The 24,414-nt window shown below is 42.7% G+C and overlaps 1 long non-coding RNA gene across 1 annotated transcript in view; it reads right to left on the bottom strand.

Moving 5' to 3' along the window:
- The window catches only part of LOC143421478 (uncharacterized), a 31,025-nt gene continuing 6,611 nt past the window's right edge, over window positions 1-24,414 (bottom strand). The window contains exons 2-3 of the long non-coding RNA XR_013101137.1: window positions 2,183-2,546; window positions 1-1,399 (exon numbers count right to left, since the gene is read on the bottom strand). This is a non-coding gene — a long non-coding RNA (uncharacterized LOC143421478). The remainder of the gene's footprint in view (window positions 1,400-2,182; window positions 2,547-24,414) is intronic.

The following is a 24,414-nucleotide window of genomic DNA, read 5'->3' on the forward strand; positions in this document are numbered from 1 at the left end:
TGGAAGTGGGAGAGCCTGCTTGTTTGGAGCATTAGCAGAGTGCCTGTTTTTCAGTGCCATCCAATGAGAGAGCACCTGGGTAACTCGTTCACACATCCACTGGAACAAGGTGGAGAATGCAAATGCTCCGAGATCAAGGTTTCTCCTTGGCAGCGGTGCGGCACTTGTTTCTCTCCTTTCATGTCCGAATGATGATGGTGATAATACGAGGGGAGGACAGGCCTCAGATTGAGCAAAAGGGAGGCTGGGGAAGGATGGTGGGGTGCAGGGGGAGGGATGAGCAGTGGTGATATCTTTGATATGGAATGCTGCATCATATGATATTAGTGTCATTCATGCAGCTTTTTGATTGACACTTTATTAGGAAAATTGTGAGAAATGCACTATTGTCTTCATCTATTTTTCATCTTTGAGTTGCTGACACTCTGATGCACTTTGGCAAATGTGGCGCTCGAACTAGGACAAAGCAGCTGCAAGTATGCATCACACTTTCTTCTTGGGGATTTTCTCCCTTCTACTCCAATAAAGGAAGTAATATAGTAACAAACATTTTTTTTTACATAATTGCTCCCTTTGTGGTTGAGCATTCACAAATGCATTTATATAAACACACACACACATACACACGTCCGCACGCGTAGACTCACACACGCCACTAAAACCTGCATCACTTTAGCTCAGTGGACCCTGTTGTTTTGCGTGCCTCAGGTCGAACAGAGTTAATTTTCGAAGTTATATTTTATTAGGATGATGATGCACATTGCATTCACGGAGCACTTCAACCTCCAGGTCCTCCCACACATTGCTGTAAAGCCAGCCTATGTTCCTAATTAAGACAATGTGGCTGCGCGCTGTTTTCAGGAACTAAGACTGATTTGAATGAAGGCTGCAAATTCTGAACATTGCTCCGGGTAAAAGCGAGAAATTTATTTTAAGCCGGTCAATTAGCAGAAATGCAATGAGTGGCTTCTGCAGGTTTCCTCACGGATCTGTTAAGATTCATAAACATGCAGTCGATGTGTAGTTGTCAAGGTGGGGGGGGGGTGGGAGGGTGTCGAAACTATTCACAATCAGAGAATACTTTGTGGTGTTGACTTGGTGATATATTGTCTAATATTGAAAGGATATTTCAACAGTAATATCTTGGCTGTCGCTGTATGTCTCTAATATAAAAAGGAGAAAGGTTTTGTATATTTACTACCGTGTCACCTATTTTCTGCAAAACTCACTGACCGAATAACCACAAACTAGGTCATTTTCATACATTTTTAACCCCCCTGCCCAAAAAAAGGAAAATCAAAGCACCGCCGTGTTCGGGGAGCGAATTTGAACCTGTTTGCACGGAGATCACACGCTGACATCCTGTTGCTCCAAGTGACCTCTGACCCCTCGCCATGACCTGCATTTGAAGGAGATAGGAAGGTCAGTGGAGTATTTTAGAGTGCTCCCAAGGGAAACCGGGCCCTGGACACTGGAACCCAGCCTCTTTTCACACACACACAAACACACACCGAAGCTCCAGCCTCCTTTACCACACAGTCTGCTGAGAAGACATGGAAGTGTGAATTTACAAGAGAAATTGCTGTTTGTGAGGGAGACATGGAATACATATTTATGCTGTATATGCATCAAGACTAGATGTTTTTGCAAAAAGATTTCTGCAAAATTATTTGTGTGTGTGTGTGTGTGTGTGTGTGGTTTTCTCCCCCTGTTCTTAAGCAGGCTGCATATACACTCAAGAGACTACCTATGGGAGAAAAAGAAAAGCGAACTTTCCCCCCCTCGTGCAATATTTCACTTAAGAACATGAAAAAAGAAGAAAAGCTATAGAAAAATGTAGCACACTTTCATCATTATCAATTTTGTTTCTAATGAAAGATTGAAAATTATACATCACTTTTAGCACATTATGGAGAAGGGATATAACATAAAAATGCTAAAAAAAAATTTGAGGGTATTTCTTTTATTATTCCTACAAAAAGACTATTATCTGGTAGTGGTGAATGCATATTAAGCAAGAAAAGCAACTATCATTCATCTTCTACAATGCATAGCTGTAAATTATGGCATTATCTCTGCTGCCATAGAGGAGAAGAAAGGAAGGGCTGGGGCGCAGATGAGGGAGGGTGTTAAAAGTAAAGAAAATGGTGTAGTAAAATAGGACAAACCGCTCCACACGTACACACTTCAGCGTGAGGCCAATGAGAAATATAATGCTTGGCCTTATCCATCCGGGCCTGTCAGATTTATTTCCAACATCAAGGGGTTCTCTGCGCTCTCCTACTCCATCCATCAGTGACCTGTCTGGAGGTTGTGGACGAAGGCTCGGGGTGGACGGCTAAAGGAGGCTGGAGGAGGGTGCGCGTATTCCCAGAGTACGCTGTGGAGCGAGGGAGGCATCTAAAGCAGGAACGGTTGCCAGGGCGCACGGGCCTGTGGCATTCTGCTCTGTCTGGCATCCCAGTGTGCAATAGGAGCACCAGTCACCAGTGGAGGTGAAAAGCGCTGTCACAGAGATGAAAGGGGGCTTCCCCCCGTCCTCTGATCTGCGAGAGGAAAAAAATGAAAAAGACAGACGAATATGGGGAGAGCGAGCGAGAGAGCTGGAGAGAGTTTTAGAGAGCGTAAAATCGCTCTCACTGTATTTCATGTCAATATGTCTCACATTTGAAATCCTTATTATAGATTGGGTGTGGGGGAAAAAAAGGGATGTGCTTTCTTTGTTGAGGGACATGTTCCATCACACACGAATATTCACGCGTGCACACACCCTTGCCCAGGCGCCTGTGCCACACCACCCACCTCTGTCGTTCTGCAATGTGTAACCTAGCAACTATTTAATTAAAATAGCATCAGCAAGGATAGAGGGCCCCCCCCCGCAAGGATTTCCTCCAATCTCAATGCTCTTCAGCACACCATGAATCAAAAGTGACGCCATGTCTGCCACTATTTTGTACCCTTCACGTCCCCTTCTTTGTTTCTCCATTTGGTTTATTTCCACAAAACTGGCTTGCCTCCGTGACACTTGATTGGTCGAATGTGCCTTATGTCATACATCTAACGCACCCACACCACATCTACGCCTTAACTGGCCAGAGATTTAACGCAGGACATTATTATGCCACAGAGTTGTACAAACAAGGCCATCACCTTTCTGTCCTTCAGAGTAGTCTATCAGGAATAATAGAGCGCTCTCCTCTTCCAGCCCTTCTCCACCTCCTCCTCCTCGTCCTGCTCTTCTTCTTACCCCCTGTGCCTCCTTTTCTCTTTGTATGCCAAATCACAGCATTCCCCGTTTCAACCTAAAAAGAGGCGCCTCTTACCATGCTCTACATGTGTGCCAAGATCGGGCAATGTGGAGCAATTAGAGGAAATGTGAATCAGCTCTGCGCGTCAGCGTACATCACACTCACTGTCACTCAAACCACATCCATGACTCCTTGTCTCTGAGAAACAAACAATGGAGCGATATTCCGGTCTATGGATGTCAAAACAGAAGGCCCGCTCTCTGTTTCGCTCTCCTTTTCTCTCCCGTGCTCTCCTGCAGCTAATGGATACCCTGATGTGTCACAGAGAGGTGAAGTTATCTATCCTTTCTTGATTTTCTTTAATATAACACTCCATATAGGGCAGGTGCAGCAGAAGGATACACATAGCTCTTTTCACTCGCTCTCAATAGGAAGACCTCCGTCATTACTTAAGAAGCAATGCAATGAAAGCCATAGTAAATGGCTTTAATGATTCAACCTCCAAATGGGTACATTATAGCTTTGACCTCTATCTTAGGTACCTTGACGCTTTCCAGAGAAAAAAAAAAAAAATTACATATTTCTATCTTTTTACATCCCTTTCCTCCTCTTTTCTCACATACACTACTTCCATTTCTGCAGAACTACAAAACTACCCCTGACACTGCAATTCAAACACAGGCATTTAAAAAGGGAAAGAGTTAAGAAATGTAAAAGGATAAAAATCTCATGTGCACTTCTAACAGCCACTGAGAAAAATTGCTTTAAACCCAATGTAAGGGCCTACCGCCATTGAACCATTTCAATAAAATGTATCAGTGAATGAAAATCCTCTCGAGATGAAGAATATAGTGGAATTTGGGAATTTATCCGAGTTCAATAGGAATTAAAACTAAACCGATTTTTTTTCCCATGAAGTTATTTGCTTCAAATACTGATATTAAAAAGTTTTAGATTTCTATGAGCCTCTTTGATCCATATGTTTTGTTTTTTTTCAAAATCCGCTTTCATTTTCTGCTTAGAAATCATGAATGTTACATTAATGACCTTTTATATAAAGAGAAAGGGAAAAACATGGGATGCTGCTTAAATAATACATGTAACACAATGATAATGTTTCCAAGGGGCAGTGTAAAATGTTCACGTGTTCATAAATGTACATGTGCAGTTTGTATTTCTATGATTAAGTCTGCAATCATCTGAATTCACTCTTGCCCGTAGCCCATATAGCCTGTGTAAATCTCAGAGAATGTATGTTCACACACTGATTTGCATAATAGCACATGATTTTGACAGGCAGGACGAGAAAGAGGGACCCCTTGACATTTTTATAATGGCACTTTACAGGGCAGACAAGGTTGGGGGTAGGGTGGAATATGAGAGGCAGCACTAGTGGAACACAATATAGGCACCTCGAGTGTAGCTGGCACTCCTGAAGCTGGACAGTGACCTATGGAACGTGTGAACGTTTTGTTAATCAGAACGGTACGTCTCACTTGAAAATTGCGAGAAAAAAAACAAACCAAAAACATAAAGGGTATTTTTTTTTTTTAAATTAAAGCAAATTTCACGTGTTTTCGTTTTGCTGTTTAATCCAAAGAAAAACTTTTCTCTTTTTTTTCTGCTGAGCATGTAGAAACAGGCTGTTTAAAATTGCGCGCGAGCTGACTGATGAAGGAAAAGTAGCTCATAATTCGTTAGTGTATCACCTCCGCACTGGGTTACATCTCCGGAGATATTAGTTTTGATGCCCTGGAAAATAATTCTAATTCTTCACAGATGAGAATTTCACATTTCAGGCAAAATAAGCAAGTCTCTCAGAGGCCCTAACCTCGAAACGTTTAAGACTGAACCTAATTCGTCTGTGCTCTGATTGTGGAAATGATATAGTTCATACGTGTTGAATAAAGAATTTTACAAGAAACCTCAGCACATGCATTTACCACCATGATTGCATCAGTTTGCGTCAAACTGAGTCCCTTGTCGATACCAGCGACATTGATCGAGTTCCCAATCACAGAATGGGGGCATGTATGGCCGATACTGTGGTCTGTGGGAGAGGCCACCAGCAAATTAAAAGGTCACAGACTTTGATGGCTTTCTCTTTGTCCTTGACACACGCCCCTACGTCTTGTCTGGGTGACACGTGCAACAATGCAGTTTCTTTTAGTCGTTCCCAAACAAGCTCAGACAATGCTGCGGCCTAAGGCCATATGCTTTGCCTGTGGCCATCCACAAGTTCCCCCACCCACCCACCCAGCCCCAGCTATTCATCCGTGGGAACGTGGGGTATAGACAGAAAGGGTTGTCTGGAATGAGACCCTTCACACATCTCCAAAGATAATTATTAGTCATATAGTCTGAGACTTGGCAGACACAAAAGCGCCGATCAACAGAAGCCAGTGTGATGTAGCCAGCCACGAGAAAGTAAATCAGACAGGATTGTTTCCACAGTAGTGATGGAGACAGCAGACGGCAGCTGAAGAAGAATCTGTAGTTTAATAGATAAAACTACTCTAATGTATTAATTACAGGCTGTTATCTGATTCCATTGTGTGTGCTTTCAATTAAAATTTGAAACGATCTTTTAACAGAGCAGTAAGATGATGTTGCTGGCAGACTCGCGTCTTGATTTCACATAATACCCAACAAATTATCTCCATCCTGTTTCTAGATGCATCTGCTTTATTCTGCACTCTTGAGCCCCTATTTTTAAACCTGGTCGCACATCCGTCTCACTCCACGATTCGAATCCCACTCATCCCAACAAGCATGCACACTCTCACACGTACACAGACACCTCATTAAAATGCATAAAACCCGTACATGAACACACACACACAGCCCTGGCACATGCATTAATTAGCACACTGGTAACAAGCTAGCCTCTCCATTCACACCCTGAGCCTCTTTCATTAGCATGACAGTTGCTAGCAGCGTTCAGGGGCCCCCAGGCTGCAAGGTTCTCTCCTCTGGGCCCCTGATTAAAGGGTGAACTCCTAGGACGCAAAGCTCCCGATTCCTTTCATCATCGCACCCATGCAGAGTCTCTTGGATGATCCCGAGACCGCAAACTGTCAAGTGTACCTGTTTCTATGGGTCCGTCCCCCTTTTCCATCTCTTTCTCCTACATCTTTCCGTCCTGCATCGTTCCTCATCTCACTCACTCAGACCCACTACAGTGTACTTTCTTCCATCTTGGTCTAATTGTCACCTCACCTCCTATGTCTCTACAGACCCTTATGGGCTTCTAATATATGTATGCAAAAGGGGGAGGCCTGGCTGGTGTCAGTCTTCTCTTTGCACATTGATGCAGATCACAGGGGCATATTATTTCAGATTGGCTCTTGGATTCACAATGGCAGCCCAGGTGACCCAGAGAAGAGTGCTCATTCTACGAAGGCTTATCCTTATTTCTCACTCCTATAGAACCACCTTTCCCCTTCACAGTGGTGAGAGATCCGGACAGCCTTACACCTGACATACAAGGTGGCTATCATCTCCAGGCCTTGCCCATCAGGGTCTCCCTCATCCAGTCTGGATTTCAAGGCAAAACGTCTCATTAGCCGTGGTCCTTGAAAGAAGGGCACTCAATTTCAAATTCAGTTACACATTCCCTTTGAATGGAACTGGAAGGCAAAGAAGAAGAGAGGGAGAGGGGATGGAGAGAAAGAAGGCTTGGGAGACAGTCTCAGTCGAAGGCTGAGGCCTTGGACCCAGAGGGAGGGAGTGCAGAGAGGGGAATAAGGTCTGCTGAGGCAGCCATAATTTCACGCCATCATTACCTCTATGGGCTGGAGATTTATGCTAATGCTATTTCAGAGAAGTAGTGCTGGACAAAACGGTTTTAGAGGGTCAAAAGGAGCTGTGTAGTTGCCTGAACCTGGTTTTCAGTTGGTTAAGCTAGTATTGCATGTGGGGGGCTGTTTTGTTTGTTTGTTTTTTAGAGGTCCACTCTGACTAATTTATAGTCTGGGTTTTTTCTTTTTTTGGCCTTTGCCAGATTAAAAGGAAAAGTTTGCCATGGGAGACAACACTCCCCAATCACTCATGTCTTAAATAGACAATGACTGTGCTAAATAAGACACGGTACTCTATTTAAGCTTACCACTAACATCCATTTCATCCGCTCATGTCACTACACTTCTCAGACAAGTCAAAACTCCATCAGAGCTTCACACCATCCTAGACAGAGGTGAAAATCAGATTTGGCCCCATCCTCTTCCCATGAAGAGCCGAGAGCACAGGTGAACGTCTTGCCAGGATTGCTCTCGGCCGAGCGGTCTAAGATTCAAGATTTGGACCCCACAAAGCTCCACGATAGCCTCCTGGAGTTCAAGAAGGCTGGTCGGAGCGCCGCGCAGCAACCGTGTACACCCACTATCAGTCACTAATGATGGTTGCATGGCAGAGGTTACATGCAGCAGGGGGGCAAGCAGACTTTCCTCCTAACAAGGAACAGTCACAGAGAGAGACAGGTCAGAGTTTGCGAGGGCTGTGCAGATAAGATAACACATCGCGCGCAGATGAAGAAAATGTCACGGCCGGCCTCTTCTGCCAGAGCAGAGCGAATAATTAGGATCGGTTGATGTTATTAAAAATACACAGGGGTTCTGATATCCCGCAACACTCAACAAGACGCAGCAGCACAGAGGGTGCAGCGCAATAATGTGGGAATCAATTAGCGCTGACCTTTCAGCACGTTCTCATTCTGACCTATCGATCATGACACCTCTTGATCCTTCTTTTCACCGCGTTCTGATGCAACCGCAGACATCAGAGATGAGATCAGTGACACAGGGTCGCACCATAGTGAGACAGAAGGTGGCGGATGGATAGTTATCACGAGGACCACCTGTCACTCCTCCAGCCTTCCTTCGTGAACGTCATCACTGACAAGCGCCACAGGAGGTCAGGCCGTGATAAAGCTGAACCTGTTAGTTAAGGGTAATGACACAGGAACTTTCGATTTAGCCTTTAACAGGTTTCAGAGCAAACACTAAAAGCTATTTTGACATTGTAAACAGGGGAAGTTCTTCTGTCTGCACCAGGGGTGTCAAACATAAGGCCCAGGGGCTAGAAGGAGCCTGACAAAGATTCCAGTCCAGCCTGTTGAAAAGATTTGGAAAACATGAAGGAGGGCCTAAATTTCTTAACTCTATTGTTATAAGTTTAACAGCTTTTCCTGCTGATAAAGATCTTGCCCATATCTATTCATACTACATACTTAAAATGTGTTTTACAGTCTACTATAGAAATTTCAGTTTTAACAAAAGGAAAAAAAAACTTTATGCTTTATAAATATGGGACAAAGTGCACCAAAACATGTTCTGTAATTTTACACATTTATCATGTAGAAAAACTGAAATGTGCTGTAAATGTGGAGTTTCACTCATTTGGCCCACTTAGATCAAAGTGGGCTTTATGTTTGACATCTGAGGTCGACACCATCAGCTACACCTGGATAATTACACAAGCATGACTATTATTAAAGTATTTGTTAAATTACATAATTCAGGAATAATAATACGGAATTTATATTAAAAATAATAATAATGTGTTACAGATCAAGACCAGCGTTTCAGTACAGTGTGCCCATGTTCTAACATTTACGGCTCTAACTGCTTTTTGTCACTTTTAAAAGTTGGAGACACACTAGTACCCAGCAGCCGAGCGCACATCAAAAATCTGTTTCTGCTTTGTTAAGAATACAGCGGAACTTTGGACAATCTCCCTTGCTGATTATTTTAAGTGATGCATTTTCATGCACATACCGAACAAAGCTTTTCATGTTGGGCCGAAGTCATTTGTCACTTGCGGGGCCTGGATTGAGCGCCGAGGACGTCTGCGTGACATTTGGCTTCTCTATCAGTATGTTTTACCCACTGTATTTCTCCGCTTTTGCACAACCGACTGCCAATCAAGATAAGGCTATACATTAAGTAGATGATTTGATTTTCAGGCAGAAGAGTGCTCTTCACCTCCGGATACTGATACAAATTTGTGGAAGTGTGTATACTTTAACATAATGGCTGTCAAAAGTCAATTTCTCCCTCCTTAAGCCATCTCTCATTGCCGCAAATCGAACTGTGCCACACAGACAGAAATAGAGAGAGAGAGAGAGTGAAGAAGAAAGTGTGTCGGTGCTGCAACAGCTGCTGTCTGTTAGCAGTACGGGAGGGTGAGCACTTTTGCCCTACGGCACACTGCAGGGGCTAAAACGTTCCTCCACATCTACGCAGGCAGCTAAGAGACTGGAGGCATACACGGGATTACATCCTGTGCTATTGCCCTAGGCAGTCACCAGGAGAGGCCCTCACACATACTGCAAAAACGCGCGCGCACACAAACACACAAACATGCAACATAGTAGCAGTGAAGTGAAGCCACATAAATGCTCACCAATGTGCACAAATTGCTAAATTGTGTACTTACTGCATATTCTAATTTTTTAAAACACACACACAGGCACACACACATCTATCGTAAGGCGCATCCACATTTTGATTTCTTTTGGTCATCAATGACACTTCATATGAGACTCTTTTCCCGAGGCAGTCTGCAGGTTAATAAATAAAAAAAGGAATTCTCACAGGAAGAAGTGAGTGTGCGACTTTTAAAAGGGTTTTATTTGAGGAACACTTGATACAAAGTTCAGAGACTTACTTAAATATTGTGAAAGCTGTATATCAAGTACCAAATTAGGACTAGTTACTGTATCTGTAATGCAAGAAGAGAAAAAAAAAGTAGTTTCCTCCCTGTGTTGCAGTGCCCAAGGTGACATATCTGTCTCCTTTACAGCTCAGAGACACACCACAAACACACACATACATTCACACACACACACCCAGCAGGAGTTTGGTGGTGAACAGATGAAAGTATCTTGCCTGCACTTTTCTTGGCATTGTGCAGGAGGGCCCAGGGGGGTGTTCTCAACTATCTGGTACATATACAACACTCCTCAGACAATCACACACAACCGCGCAGAAGCAGAGTAGTGTGGGCTATATATTGTAAAGAGAAAAAAAAACTTTCACTAAGTCCCGAAAGGTCAAATCGGGTCAAAAAATGTGCACTAGTTAGTAACTCGAGCCAGGAGAGAAAACTCATTTCTACATTTTAAACACATACTCATTATGTAAGAAACTGTCCCCAGCGGAGGGAAAGATTAAAATCCAGCGAAAAGATTAAATTCCTTGGCTGTGATTTCAGGTACAGTTCAATATTGCACATCTTTGAAATGAATCCTCATCCTGGTTTAGGTGAGTTTATGCCTCACCTTGCACCTTTTGATGTGTTCTCTTCCACGCTCAAAGAGAGATATAAAAAGAAATGTCAGAAACATTTCTCTTACTCTTTCAACCCTTGTGCCCATTAACAGTTAGTGCTCGGAGTAATTGTGATTTGAATGTAACCCCAAATCTGTTTAATGAGAATAATGATCCATAGAGGGAGCACAGGTAAAGTGCTTTTAACGAGAGGGCCCTTATTTTACCAGACGGAGAGGAGCAGAGAGGAGCGGTGCTGCCATTTCACTTTCAGCTACAAAGCAGCGCTTCAAATTGTGCAGACGAGACTTCATTTGCTCTTATCTGAGAGTGTATAGGTCCTCCAGAGTGAGAGTGCACGGAGTGAAAATGTGAGGGGATGGTGGGTGAAGATGTATAGAGCGCACAGCACCACGGAGAGATGTGAAAACTCAAATTAGCTGAATATGAGAAACGGAGGAAGTTGTTAGACATTGCAGCTGCACGCTCAGGAGCGCCGGCTCCACAGTTATGTCCTTCTCCAGACAAACCTCGAAAGATATTCTGTCGTGAGGAAACAGCTATGATATTCATTTCACTGGGACTCTATACATAGACTTTACATTAAGGGTGTCAAACATGTGACCCAGTGGCCAGAACTGGCCTACCACCTGGCTTTGTAAGCACGAAAATTGCAGTGAAGCTATTAATAGTTACGATTTTTCAATAAGATACACGATATTCACTGTGAGATGAATATAGATTCACTACATATGTACCAAAATGTATGTAAAGTTAAACACATTTGTAGATCTTGATGAATTGTTTACATAAAAAAAAACAACAACAACAATATAATATATTTGTTTAGTTTATTTGAAGGTTTTATACTTTGTGTAGAGCCACTATGCTCTGTTATGAACATGTAATAAGACATAATATTGAAAAATAAAAATATTTCAGCCTATTTTACACGTGGTTCATTAAATTTGAATGTCTATTTTTAGCTCATTGAATTAAAAGAAAGGTAAGTGATTATGCATTCATTTAAAAGTAAGTTTGATGCACCTGTGTATCATATATCATAACATAATCATTTGAGGGTTCTTAGTATCCCAGTAAATGTGTTTGCATTACTGCAGTGTAGCAGCCATCACCACAAACCAAGTGTTACATCTACTAAATTTTAAAGAACAAAAATATACATTACATACATTACATGAAAATTGTGTCTCCACTACACTTACACACATTTTGCTACTATAACAGAGAAACCGATAAAGCATAACCAAGCATTGTTCTTTTAATTCATCCGCTTCATCCTAGTGTGATGTGTTTATCGTTATAACATTTCAGTGCTTTATATTAAACCTTATACCATATATTTTATATATAAATATATTTATGCTATTTTTATAGTGAAAGCTCCATATATTGAAATGAAACATTTGCCAGCAAACAAAAGTCTGGCTGTTTCTCTATGAGGAGCTCTCAAATCAATATATGTATATAATTACGTGCTTTATCTGATTGTTGGGGTTATCCTTCAATATTGTGTAGTCTTTACCTTACAGGATAAGGAAAGTAAGTACGTACGTAACTAAAACTTTTTAAGACAAGAATCTATTACAAAGTGTTTTACAAGGGTATTAAAAATACATCACACAGAAACACCATAATTCACAAGAACATTATCCAAACGCCTGTCGAAATAGATGTGTTTTCAGCTGTGTGTGTGTTTTTTTTTAAAGAAGCACACTGGTTTTCATGAATTGGTGTTATGAGGGGAAAAACTGGATTGGACTGAATTGCAGTGCCTTTGGATTGATTTTCATGTTGTAATAAAACCAAACAGATGACTTAGCAAACTCGTCATTTAGCAGTCACCCTTGGTAGAATTCCTGGACTTGAGGATCAGGATGCTGAAGACCTCAGTACCTTTGTCAAGCCCTGACAGCTACTACCGTACATAAAAAACAATATCAAATAATGAAAATAATGAAGCCAAACAGATTAATTAGTGAGCCCTAACACTCAGTACAGTTCCTGGAATAGGGGCCTAAAATGTGTAATATTCATTATTTTCTACTGACAGTGCTGGCCTCACCTGGGCTACAATGTGGTATTGGTGTTATTGTGACACTGAGTTGTGCGTCCGAGTGGATGCATGTGTGTATACAGATACGTGCACCAGTGCATCTTTGTGTTTTTCACTTCAGAGGAAAAAAACTCAGAATTATAGCAATATAGTGCAATCTGTGCTTCAGTCATAGCAGATGTAAATATATATATATATATATCTCTGTGTGTGTATATATAGCCCTGTATATTTTAGTCAGTGCCATCCTTGTCTAAATCTCCTGGTCTTCCATTACCCAGGGATAGAAATCCTACTGAGGAACTACAGCCAACTTGAATGCCCTCCCCCTATACAACAAAGCATCTTGGACAAGAGAAATACTGCAGGAAACCTTTGAGGTTGGATTGAATGAATGAAAAAAGAGAAAATGTCACCAATTCCATCTTCGAAGATTTGAGATAGAGGGTCTGACAATGAAGGTACATCAAAGGGAAATGCAGACCCCACAGTCTTCAAAAGCCACCGTGAGCACATGCAGGGTTATTAAATAGATGAATATTGACAGTGGTTTTCCTATTTGAGGTGAACGGCACCTCAGCTATCTCCACAGATCCAACAGGACCAAGGAGATGGCAAGCGCAGCCTGGAGCTCTCCACCTCCTAGCCATTCACAGCAGCCTTAATTGACAGGCGAAACCGTAGAACGGCTCGTCCCCCCACCCCCCACCCTCCCCTTAACCGCACCCCCTCACCCCACCTCCACCCCCCGTGCAGCGAACTTTGCTCACTGGACCAAGCTGCTGCTGCTGAGCCAATCGGAGGATGTTTTGTTTGCTGAACTCCGATACGTCCTTCAGCACTTTGGCCCCATTCATCTCCCCAAACAATCCCCTTAAGAATTTAACTGGTGGGCAAACACACAGCACATGGGTAATGAAGGGGGCACCTTGGCTGTCTGTGTGAATATTTACCCTGCCATCAAAGGAGGGGCATGCATATAAATCTCTGCCTGCACTCCCAAGTTCAGGTTCAGGCTTTGGGAGTGCGGGAGGCGAAGCGAGAAAGACGGCTAGTGAATAGTCTTCAGATCTCACAGCCTATGGGATGTGATAGAGCTTTAAACGTATGGAATATGATAGCAAATTAGCTTGGTTTGTAACTCTGCAGGCACACAGAGGTTGTTTAAAATGTCAGATCCATGAATAAATACATCTGAAAATAAAATGGCACCCTCCCACGCATCAGGACTGCTCAACAAGAAATACTGTAGTGCATCCAAAGCAGCCAGGACTTCTTCTTTTTTTTCATATCTAAAGGTTTTGTGGCCTCATCCCGCAATGAAAATGAAACAAAGTTTGGTTTTGAGTTTGCGAGAAGTTGTGACCTTTTCTGCGATGTTCTATTCAGTTGTTTAACACCTGATAAACCAGCGCGATTCCATTGTTCAACACCTGATAAACTCAATTCGAAAGGGGCCAGGAAACAATTCTGCTAAAGAGAGCAGCAAGAAAATAGCTGCAATCAGCCACTAGATTGCAATGTTTTGTCTCCGATTTGGAAGAGTGGAGAGATTCTATCAGGCCAGTTCTTGTGGCTGATATGCTACTGGTAATACGTTCAGCCCAGGTAAACTCACAATGGGATGAATGGACATTTTATTGAAACTTTTATATATAGCATTCAGGAACCGGCATGGTCTGCTGGAGACAAACAAACTGTGCTATTCGCTTTTTCTTCATGTGTAAAAATTCCAATCTTTACCTGTTCTCTTCCTCTCCTCCGTCAACCTTGAGCAATATGTATGTGCACCATTAGTCTTTGTTAGGAAGAAAACAATCGTGAATTAAATGGACTAAATGGAGTTGTGATGAACGTAACAAGCAAACGTTGTAGAAACGAGAAGAAATAACAGAACAGAATTTTTTTCCACATTCATAATATTCTCTGGCGATGACCTAAAACAATGTAAAATATCTTTTTTTAAATTTTAGTTTAGTTTTTGTTTATAAAAAACAAAACGGCTGCCATTCTTAACCACGCATTCAAGAGGAAAAAAGGAGGAAGAGACGTGACACCATCCGAGTGACTCTCCCTCAAGATCCTCAGCTGCTCCTACCTTTGCTCTCAGCGCTAGTCATGTGTGTATCCGTGTTATGTAAGGCCATTCTTTCTTATTCTTTTCTCAATGCTGGCAAGCTCTGAAATTCTCACATAAAGAATATTAAAATAATTTAGGATTTGTAGACAATCCCAAACCTTCGATGCTGGTTTCTACCATTGCTGATTCATCATTTTCAAATCTTTACACACTTTTTTCCTGCACTGGCCAAAGCTACGTAAAAGCCCTGTGACATCATTGATCTTCCTTACCCAATAATATAATTAGCCGATAATATAATCAAAAGACAAGAATTTATTGCCGTCATGTAAAATATTCATTGTGATATTCATATATACCTGCTGAGGTGTGGAGTCACCCACACATTTTCTCCCTCTTTCTCTCTCACACACACACACATATGCACACACACGCACAAACAAAGCCCTTTATACAGTCTTCCACACCAACACTCCTCTTGGGGCCAATACTGCAATACTGTGCTCCAAAGCCCTTTAGAGGGGCAGCAAGCCGGAAAATGACCCCATGCTGTCCCCGCTCGTCTCAGCCCTGCCTGGTTACGCCCGTTTCCCAGGGACCCGCTGAGGGTCCAACGCCCCTAGGCCTCCCTCTCACGCCACTCTACCTCCCAGGGCCAAACGTTAATGGTGTGGGGGGGAGGAGGGCTGCTCCATGGACAATGGCTGCCAGGAAACGTGGGAAAGAAATGTCACAAGGCTCTCTGACAACCAAGGTTCGACCCCCTGACCTCAGGGGCTGGTCCCACTGGGCCTCTTTATGTAAACAGAGGGTCTCCAAAGAAAAGAAAACCCTACGCTAATCAGATTCATAACCCGTGTGAGAAAATGTATAGAAGCCAAGGTGTGATGGACTTAAGTCTTAACTGGTGGCTGCTTATTAGTATATTCTTTTCTTGCATCACGTTTGTATTTACAAACTGCTGCTGAACACGTTTATACTTTACTGCAATCACTGGTTCAGTATTGTTTAAATATAACACTGGAAATGCACTGTAGTCTTTAACTGGGGTCACTGGAGTCATTAACAGGCTGAGGACAAAAAAATTTACAAGAGCCTGATGTTTGAACTCCTTGTAAACAGTCCTGGTCATTTAACCTCTGACCTTTCAACAGTGTCTTCTCAATCTAGCCACTGCCTCTCTCCATATGGTCAAAGAAGGTCAAGTGAGGGTATGGTCAGCCGCACTTGCCCTCAAAGATTTTGGTTTGAAAGGGCCGGAGTTACTGGGTGGACACAGGCAGGGTGGTTACTGTGTAATGGTAGGGGACAAATTGCTGTGCAGTGGGGGTTAAGGAGAAAATGAAAAACCCAGACCCCCTTGCAAAGTGTTGCTGGTGAGAATGGTGTTTCTTTGTCGTCGTGCCACAAAGCTCACACCATTTAAATTCTTTTAAGTGCCACTGTTATTGGTTTGCGTAAAACATTTCACATTGCTTCAATTGTTGGGCTTTAAAAATTGTAAAAATTTTAGATTTGCGCTCTCGATTTTTTTTTAACAAGATTGTTAAAATCCCCCCCACCCCACCGTACATTAACATCTTACCAAGTAATTCCTTTAAATGACAGTACCTCTTCAGTCCCCAATAAACTAGTACTTGTGTTTTCTTTTTCACGGGTCACGTAATTATCGTGATGGGCAGTGAGGCAGCTGGTCATCCTATTTACAGACAACGGGCCTAATCTGTTTGCTTAAGACCCTTGACGTGGTTCTATTGGTGACCGCATTGTTGCAGGAGCACATGTGCGGGTAAGACCACTATGGTCACTAGAGGTCAGAGTTCGCAAACCAGACATTATAACCTCATTCCCAGGAGACGCCTGCTGATGAACTCCCAGGCTAGTTAATGGACATCACTGAAAACTTGGGCCTGACACGTTAAGGATAGGTTAGGATTAGGGCTCAAATAAATACCGGCATGGGGTTTAGTGAGGTTAGGTTTAGGATACGTTTCACAATGAAATGGTAATTTTCAGTCAATAATTAGGACCAAAAAAGCAAAACAAATGATATCAAATAGTCAAGTGGTGGTAGCCACAGATGCACTTATATGCATTAGTGCTGTGCGCACCTGTATCATAACAGTAGTTGCACATGTCCATGCTTAATAACAGTCAGATGTACAAGCGACCTTGGTGGACTGTGATGTTACAGTACAAGCAAATACACTGGGTCTTCTAGCAACTAAAGCAGTTAAACCAAGGAATCCCCAGTCCAGCACCAGTTAACTCAAAGGACTATGATGGAAAGCAGTGTGGAAGCAATTTGACAAGAGGGCAGTCATTTTCACTGCAGAACTATGAGTGGGAAACAATAATTAACTCTCGTGATAGGGTCTTTAGAGGGACAACCTTTGAGGATTATCTTCTTCCATCAAGGATAGCAAGGCTAACAGTTATGCATGGAAATAAGAGGCCAACATTTCCTGACCACTAGCTACATTCAGAATTAGCATCTTAATATGTGTTTTTTATTCATATGCACATTTTTCACTGTACTTTTTATTTGAATTAGCAATGAGTCGGTTGTGTTATCCATCAAACGCATCTACGAAAACTTCCTGCACTTTCCACCTCACTCCTGCCTTCTTGTCATCTCAGCCATCAGTGTCCGCACCACCACCGTGACAGCATTCAAACTCAGAACCTACGCAGCTTATGAGCATAGATGAGACACTGCATTGTCCCGCAGCTCCTTTTAACCCCCATGATCATAAATCTGCCTGCATGGCCTGTGATCGTTTATGAGCACTTTACATGAAGATCGCTCTCACAAACAACGCCCTTCAGCAAGTAATGAAAGCCAAGGATCAAAGCTGAAGATCAATGTCAGGTTACAGGATTCGTGACAGGGACTGTTTTCATGCATATGATCCCATACGTGATGAGGATCTCCAAGAGATCTTGTTTATATCAGAATGTGAGACACAGCACATTGACACAGGGTGGTTAGAAGTAAAAAAAAAATGTTTTTCAAGCGTCGGTGAGGCCAGCTGAAAAACGGGCAAAGAACGAAATGATTACTAGTTTCCGTAAACTGTGAAATGCTTTGGCCCATAGCTGAGGTTAAAGGTTAAATGGTGGGGTCAGACGGTCATGACTCAATGTCTAGAGCTTTCTTAGATCAATAAAAGGCTGTTGAAGACATGGATGAATTAATGAAGGGAAGTATCACAGGCTCATTGTTTCTACTTTAGAGATTAATAATGCAACTGCAACCAAATTAAAGAAAAAAAAATGTAAATATATGAAATATTGAAAAGGTCTCATAAAGGTATACAAAATAAACCATTTGATTTTTAATCTGTGCTAAAAGTCACACTTACATAAAAGGTCATTCTACACTGAACTCATCTAAAAGTCGCTTTGAATTTAGCAGCAAAATATGCCCACAGTTAAGTTGCTCCGTTTCTTTTGCTTCCTTAAAATCTTGACAGCCTGACTTTGACCTACTGTGACCTTGCTCTTCCCTGGCTGCGCCTAGGCAGGTAAGGTTTCAGATAAGCACTCTGCTCTTTGGCCTAGGCCACAGATTAAAACTCGTGTCCCCTTTGCCCACTTTCATCTATGGCCAGCTGTCCAACCAAGCATACCCTATGCCTCCTCACCCTGCTTTCTCTCATCCTCTTCCTCCAACAGCTTCTGCTTTCCCTCTCATGCACGGGGGACCAAAAGTGGCATGCAGGGACAAACTGGAGACCTTACAAAAAAAAAAGAAGAAGAAGAAGAAGAAGAAAAACAGGAGGGGAAGGACGTTGAGGGGTGGGGATGGTGAGAAAGAAAAAGAAGCGAGGAGAAAAAGAGAAATGCACATTGTACTTTTCAAATGGATGGGAAATGATTCGCTAGGATTTGCTGACAATTATACGGTGGGGTTTAATCAATTCGGACCATTCACAGCGTGGAGAGGGCTGATCCCCCAGTACAAAGGCACAGACCGTGGGAGGGCGGTACCTAGGAAAGCGCCGGCCTGGTGTAAGTAACATGAGGCAACACTCCCCTCCCCACACATTGCACCGCAGCATATGGCTCCTCTCTGAACTTATTAGCTGGCGGATTAAGGCCAATCGCAGAGACCAAAGGGCCTGTGGCTGCCTCTGTTGCACCCTCCCTCTCCCCTCTTCACCCCCAGGAATGAGGCTGACTGACAAGGGGCATTGTGTTAGGCACCTAGATCGCCCCACCTCTCACTTACCTTGTCATACAGTACAGGTTGATGAGGTTATTTGGTAGCAGGAGCAGGATCTAACCATTAACCATAAAGTAGTAGAACATATTGTGCATAGGCTTAGAAATTACTCCTTTAAATGTATCCCAGCAGCTACCTTCAAACATCTCTACATCATATTTCATCAAATAAAATAATCTTACCCTTTTCCCTTGACCAGTATATGGTAATACTACCTGCAAATTAGCAAGCTGCTCGGCTATGGAGTGGATTAAAAGCACCTGAATGTGAACACACAGATTAGCCCTGTAGATATGAAGTCTAATTAGCATCTCATTGCAACTCGACATGCAAGCTCAACATGAGTGCAGACATGCTGAGAGAAAAGGCTCCATTGGACAGGGGTTGATTATAGGTCCATTATGCACAGAGTACTTAGTGATGGGCTGAGAGTAGGAATTAAGAGCTTGATGGCTACTGTGAGGGGACCTGGGTGAAGTACAGGGGTGTTAGCAGTCAACAGGGTCTTGGGTCTACAGGAGGCCAAGACTGGGGGAGGCTATACAGTAGTCTCTGGTCTTCCTGAGTATTCATGGAGAGAGATTTGACAAGAGAAGAACCCCCTATTTAAGCCCTCATTTGATCTAGAAAGCGGCAGGTGATCTTCTGCCTCTTTTTTGTGTAAGACCACAGGGGTTTGCCGACCCCTTGCGACTTGTCTTACCTGGCGCCCCTCAAGACACCTCATTTAGGGAGGAAGAGAGAGGCTAATTCAGTCCTCGGTATCCACCCACTGCACAGCTCCACCTGGCCACAGGGTTGTGGGTCAGCTCTACACTGAGACAGCAGGGATGCTAGAGGCCTGCTTTACTAATCCTCTCACATACTGGGAGGTGTTGAAGGACCCAAAGGTCAGAGAGAGAGAGCAGAGAAGCCATCTTCCTGGTTCATTTAGACAGGATTAGAGGGCCAACAGGGGTTGGCCTTCAGGAGCAAGGCCCCTCGTTCGGAGATCATGAAGGCATTTCTGTGAAAAGCACAAGAAGGCCCAGCTTTGGTTTGCCCTCCCTGCTGAGACCACCTGTGACCTCTGACCCCACAGAGATCCACAACGAATGCTGACAAGTGTGACAGCAATGAGTATATCACAGATGTTACAGCTGATAATATGCAGAATGTTTGGTGGCAAAACTGTTCTTCATTATACGGTTATCGCTATATGAGGGTTTGTTTGCTTGCTTTTTCATTAGACAGAAAGCAAGGATTTGACCTTAAACGTGAGGGGAAGCTTTGTTCTGTACAATTATTCTGTATTCCTTATGGAGTGGGGTTGGGGTGGGGGACTGTACCTTCTTTACATATAAAGCAAAAAAAGTCTGCTTTTTCCTTCGATGCTACAGGGAAAGTCTCTGTAACAAAAAAAAAATCACAGATCCAAATGGGCATCCTAATAGTCAGATTTCCCCCCCCCCCCCCCCCCCCCCCCCCCCCTGCATCTCCAAATGCACCCACCTCAGCCCAATCAACGCTTTGTGTCTCACCATTTCTGGCACTCTGACACCTCTGAGAACACCCCCAGAAGCCTGGACTTGCTCATCAAAAGCTCTTCTCACAACAAAATTAACCACAGCGCCGGCGAGAAAAAAACATTTTATCTGTGAATGTATTCAAAGCTAAACAAATACAGTAAGAGGGATGGACATCGACACAAAAAATATAAAATTCCAATCATCGCTAGGAAACACACAGACATAATGTGTTCACATTTTAATGCCTCCCTTTAGTGAATAACAATCACATCAGATAACACTTAATGACCCTGTCAATGATAGCCACATTAAATGCTTGTAATGCTCAAGAGCAGTTAGCAGAGGCTATTAGATAACCATAGTGATAAAACCTGCAATAGTGTGCAATGCAAGGCCAACTGTTAGCATTTTAGATTAGCTCTGTGCTGAACCTTTGGGTTCATTTGGCTGCATTTGTGTCCATTATCGACTGAATAAGCAGATCGGGCTGGCAGGGATCCATTTTTCTCCACACACCGTAGCTCTTTATCTTTGTCTGAGCTCACTCAAATCACGTTAGCCAGTCAAATCAGGTTAGCTCCTCTTTAGCATCAAACGCACTTCTAATTCAAAGCATCACTTCATCGACACCAGGCGTGTTGGCATGCCAGAGACAGAGTTGTCAGTGCCTCTGCACTGATCCACATCCACCAGGGTCAGGCAGGCTGGGATACTGAGCCAATCTGTCTGAGTGTGCGTGTGTGTGTGTGTGTGTGTGTGTGTGTGTGTGTGTGTGTGTGTGTGTGTGTGTGTGTGTGAGGAGCCGGAGTTGGACTGAGATATTTTAGGGTTGGATGAAAAGAGTTACTGACAATCTGGCAGCCCTTCACAATGACATGTGTGTTTGATGGTACACACAGCCCATCATCGGCTTCCGTGACCCAGTGCTGTCACGGGGGGTCGAGTGCGTGACAACGTGCTCCTGTTTGTGCTGTGGAGGACTACAGTTTGTTAAGGGTGGGTTGGTGGGGGCAAGGACAAGGGTGGGGGTTGAGGCTGAGGACAGGGGTTGTGTCGAGACTGCCAGTCTTGTGCTTACCGTAGGACCTGGAAATACAGTCATCGTAAGAGTTTGTCATAACACTGATTATCAGACTTATCCAGAAAAACAAATAAATCAGAGCAATTAAATAATGTATGTGTATATCAAAATTACTTTTTTTTCCCTTTTTCACAGCACAATCCTTTCATTTTTAATCCATATGTTACTCATTACATGGACTTTCGTTTGTGACTGGCAGCAAATTCTCGTGAAAAGTAGAATTCTAGGGAGAGATTAATGTCATGTTCTCTCTATAATAAATCACCAGGGTGAATGCAGTACCTAAGTGGAACACAAGACCTGTATTTCATAGCTTCGTGTGGATATCAACAAACCCTGCTTGTCCCACTGCCTGCAAGGACGACTAACATCCAAAAGCAAAACGTTTCTGAAGCACAAAGTGGTGCACCAGGTGAAAGAAATACAGACTCCCAGTTAGAAGTTTAAGTTTAATTTCATAAGCCTGAGGCCACATATGTCTCATATAAAACTAAAAAAAGCATAGTCTACACATAAGTCTCAGGACTTGGGAATAGGTTTTGCAAGAATAAAAGCAAAACTCCTACAACTGTGTTTAAAAACATAGCACACCATGTGCTTCTTCGCCATGCTAATTCCTTATTTTGTACTAGCGTCTTTTCCCAGTTCGATTCCTTTGATTTTGCAGTGGCGAAACTGTACGCATGGCCTAACTACGGCTCGTGAAAATAACTGAGTTGCATATTGTTCTGACTCATATACATGCCAGGAGGTGGAGTCAGGTATTGTGATTGCGTGAGGCTAATAACAGTAGAGTGGGAGGAAGAGGTGTACATAAGAAGTTAAAAAGGCTATAAGGCTTACAGCAGGCGTAGGCGTACGTCTGGGTCTAAACGTGTGTGTGTGTTTGCATGAGCATACAGTGTAAGTGCAGGCACTATGTGGTACAGTAACCCTGCACTGATAAATGTGTGGGATGTGAGGATCGTTGTGGAGCCCCAAAGCCAATCTGTCCAGGACCCTCACAGCAGCCTGAGGGCCTCCTCAGTGCCTTCCTCTACCTGTCTGTCTCTATTTTTTTGCCTTCCTGCTACTCAGAGACTCCAGGAATGTCTGTGTGATGTTTTTTCTGGTAGTTTCCAGTCTTTGAACACATTTTTAAATGAAATATTGCAAAATTAACATGCAGTTATTTGAAAAAAAACAAAACAAAACAAAACTGCACAGACTGAAAATATTAATGAATAAATATTAGCTTGCAATTTGATTAATTATGCATCGCTCCTATTTGATCAATTTGACATCTTCAGCAGTATCGTTCACTTAATTCACACATCTATAACTGTTGTTGGGACAAAGCTCAAAAGCAAAAATAACCAGCAAAAAAAAAGAAAAGAAAAGAAAAGATTCACCTCTTCCAGCCATCGCTACCATTATTTTGCCGCCACGTCCATCGTTAACAAAAGCCTTAATTTCATGAAATTCCCTTCAGTGTCGGATCTGTGAATGAGCTGCTTTGCTACAGTACTAAGAACGAAACCTTTATGACAATCACTGCGCTGCAACACTGTAATAACTCAGATGCATCGACAAATAGACATTACAAAATCTGTGAAATATACATGACACGGACGCTTTATAAATGCAATTTTTTTTGCATTTGAGCAGATGAGTGGTGGAGTACACATATCTGGAATCAAATAAAGACTGTGTGCGGGAAGGAAAAGAGTGATGCGGAATCAGTGTGTGACGGAGCTGAGCAGCAGAGAGAATAAGGTGGTTTTGATCAGGAGTTTCTCTGGGATAATTGTCAGGATCTGCTGTTTGGAAGATGACTGACAAAAGGAAAAATATGACAGTGGAATTTGTTAAGGAAGCATGAAAATGTGTCAAACATCCATCAAACAAAGAAATGCAATATTTATGGGTTCAAGAAGACCCCCCCCCCCCTTTTTTTCCCCCTCTAGATGCACACACACGCATATTGTTAAAGCCTTCTCAGCGTCTTCTCCACAAATCATTTCCCATGTCGTCATGCACCTCGCTAATGTTCTCTCGTAAAAGGATTAACATGCAAAAAAGGCTGTTTACATAACAATGACGAGCGTGAGCGTTTAAAAATCTTCAGTCGAAAGCCTGATTATGATAAGTGTGTGAAAGTTTGCACAGGCTGAAGGCATATTTGGGATACAGTTTTATTCTTTTATTAAAGGAAAACAACCCCAATTTAACACAAATTAATCACTTGAAGTAATGTTAAGCATTTAAAAAAAAACTCCACTGCACTTTATAATATATATATTTCAAACACATTAAAGGTGTATGCAATCCTATATCTCTATTTAATAGATTTTAAGCCAAAGAAACATTTTTTCTTAATCATCTCCTTTTACTGTGTTGACATACACATTTACGGATATGCATACACAATCCCAATGTGCACGTCTACAGACACTACAGAAAGAAAGAAAGTTTTGTTGTCTTTTCTTAGAAAGCCCGTTGATTAATTACAACTATCAGCCCGAAGACCTCCTGGTATGGTTAGACAACCTCTCCTCCCTAACCCTTCTCTCTTTTTCTCTAACACACACACTCACTCACACGCACACACACTCTCACACCTACTAAGAAAACAAAACCCCACTAATCATTTGAAGCCTGTGCTTTGTAGGTGGGGCCCAGTCATTATCAGGCCTCAGCAGTGCGGGTTTTTGTTGGTTTTAGTTTTGCATCCTCAATCAATCGCTAACAGGAAGAGCTTTAATCAGGGTTTTAATGCAGCAGTACAAGAGGTGGGCTGGCCCATTGTCTGGGTCTGAAAGGCTGATCAGAGGGGAGTCCTCTCACGTTTCTTTACATTCACCTGCTGGGCCCTATTGGGTCTCTTTCTGAAAGAAAGGGACAAGGGAAATGAATAAAGAACACAGGCAAAGTGTGGGTCTGCT

The sequence above is a fragment of the Maylandia zebra genome, linkage group LG12 (assembly GCF_041146795.1).
Source record: "Maylandia zebra isolate NMK-2024a linkage group LG12, Mzebra_GT3a, whole genome shotgun sequence".
In the NCBI taxonomy this organism is placed as follows: Eukaryota; Metazoa; Chordata; class Actinopteri; order Cichliformes; family Cichlidae; genus Maylandia; species Maylandia zebra.